Genomic DNA, 2733 nt, shown 5'->3' on the forward strand with positions numbered 1-2733 from the left:
AGACAGGGTTTCTCTGTGTAGCCCTGGCTGTCCTGGAACTCACTCTGTAGACCAGGCTGGCCCCGAACTCAGAAATTCGCCTGCCTCTTCCTCCAAGTGCTGGGATTAAAGGTGTGCACCACCATGCCTGGCCTAGTTATTTATTCATATTAGAAATTAAAACATTATCTAAAGAAAGAGGAGTGGTGTCATTGGGAAAGACTACAGAGATGTAGGTACACACTAAAGTCTAAAAGGTGACATTTGTAAATGATTCGGGTTGGTGGTGGCCAAAGTCACTCACAACAGTGACAACAGTAAGAAGAACACTCTTCACTCAAGTGATAGATTGAAAAGAAAAGTTGAATTATATCATCCTTGGATAATTATATTCCTGTTCTCAATGTCTGTCTGGGGACATGGGATTCAGTTTTAGGTTATTTTGTTGTCAGTCTTCTGAGTGTCATGGGGAAATCCGGAGATCTCTGCCAACCAGAACACTGGGGAAGAACTCATTAGTCTCTTCTAGAAAGTTCCTTGGCCAGACCTGTGTGTCTTGGGCCTCATGTTGCAGCCTTTCAGCATTGGGATGGTGGACAGGGACCACTCTAAGAAGAATATGATGACATTCCTAGCATGGGATGGAGCTTAAGGTAGAAAAAGCCTGTGCCCAGGGGCTGAAAGGAAGAAGAGATCTTCCTGGGAAGACCCTGAAGCAGGAGATTGGCCAGCAGGGCAAGTGGTCCTTGAATGCAGCAGGTCCTCATCCATGATGTGAATCCCTTAGATGTTGCTTCTTTCAAGTTCTCTGTTATTACAATTCTTCTAAAGCCACAGCTAGATGAACCCTTGTTTCTGACCTCCCTCCTCATGTCCGATGTGTGATTCAAATCAGATGACCCTGGACTGTGAGCTCACTCTTTAAGATTTATAGTATTGACATAGGTCTGGTTGAATGTAGAGAGGTAGTCTCATTCCACACCTGTGACACTCTCCAGTGCCAGCTGGGTCACTGTTCGGGTTTTCCCTTCCTGATCCTGTATTCTAAGAAGAGTCCAAGAACAACATACATCCACTAAGACCCAGAGTCTCCTGGGCTTCCATTCACCTGGACTCGGCTCTTCCAGTACACCATTGGCTTTCTCTTATTTCTGTTTAACAGGTCTCCAGTGGCCATCTCTAAGCCATTCCTGTTCCCAGCCTCTGGTCCCGCCTGCTGAGAGCCAGCAGAGTAAATTCTGTGAAAGCACAGGCATGAGCATCAGACCATACTCAATTGTGTCCATCTCCAGGACCGTGGTCCAGTTTCCCATCCACTTCTGGAGAACTATAACGTTAACACACAGAACATAATTTTTAAGGGTTGCAGGAGCCTAATAAGGTCACGTGTAAAGAACGTAACCCTGTAACTCTTAGACAGGACTGGGAGTGCCATCAAATGAGCGGGCAAGCTCCTTCTTCATTTCCTGAGGACATGAAGTGCCCCCAGCGTATTCTCCTTTAGTTGATCTTAGTTCCCTCATTCCTCTGTCTGTTTCCATTTATCCCTATTTGTACCTGCAAACCTATAATCGTGGACACCATTCCTTCCATCCTAGGTTCCACCAACCCCCACACCTTCTGGCACCTGCTCGGATGCAAACTTCTCCACATGCTGTCCTTCCATGGATTGCCTTGCCCAGCTCAGCACTGGGGCCATTCTGGGCCACTATCATGTTTCCGTTTGTAACAGCTTTCTCTTTCCTTCTGTGGTGACTCATGCAGAGGGTTTCAGAGGCTGTTGAGTGGGATACAATGTTGCTATGTGTCACACATTCTAAAAGGCACCAACAATTGAAGCTAAATACCTTTCCGTGGGAGAACTGCCTAGTTAAGGAAGATGATATTTGTCCCTTCCTGAATATAGCATAGTAGTGAAGATCACAGATTATTTTTTTTTGAAGGAAAGCCAAATTACGTAAGTGTGAACCTGTCTTTTGCATGCCTTCAGCTGAATTATTTGAACTCTGAGTGCCTTCAGCTTCTTCAAATGAAGATAATAGTAGTCATGCCTACCGCATAATGTAACCGAACCAAAAGAACCCTCCAAAACAATAATGACAGAATCGTTCTAACCTCCGGGTCTTTCTGGTTGGCCCTGAGTCCCATCAGGGGAGGAATATGTCATGCCCCGCCTTTGCTTGTGTCTTTCCATCACAAGGTCAAGCCTGTGCAAAGGATTACAGGGAGAGACTTAAAGTCACACTTGAGCTACAGATGTTTAAATGGCTTGGAAGGTTAGTGCTCTCCCAGCAAATGTCCTCAGGGTTCTTTGCAAGATGGAATTAAGACTTTTTTAAAAAAAGGCATCATTTTCAATTTTTAAGAAAAATAGAAAGCATTTACATATTGGATTTTATGACTTGATTCCATGGTGATGGTGGTGATGGTGGTGATGGTGGTGATGGTGGATTATGATGGTGGCTCATTTAGCTTAGGTTTCCTTGCATACTCACAGCCAAGCTTGAAAACCAGTTTATTACCCTTGCAAATTAAAATGGCTACACTCAGGACTATCGACAAGAACAGGTGCTGGCAAGGATGAGGGGAAACGGGAACTCGGTCTTACATTATTGAAAAGGAAAAAGGACGCAGCCACTTTGAAAAGCCATTTGGCGGTTACTCAAAACAATAAACCCAGAGTGTCCTAACAACCTAGCAAGTCAATTACTACATCTCTTCTCAAGAGAAATGAAAACTTATGTGCCCCCAAAT

This window comes from Mus caroli, chromosome 4 (assembly GCF_900094665.2).
Source record: "Mus caroli chromosome 4, CAROLI_EIJ_v1.1, whole genome shotgun sequence".
In the NCBI taxonomy this organism is placed as follows: domain Eukaryota; kingdom Metazoa; phylum Chordata; class Mammalia; order Rodentia; family Muridae; genus Mus; species Mus caroli.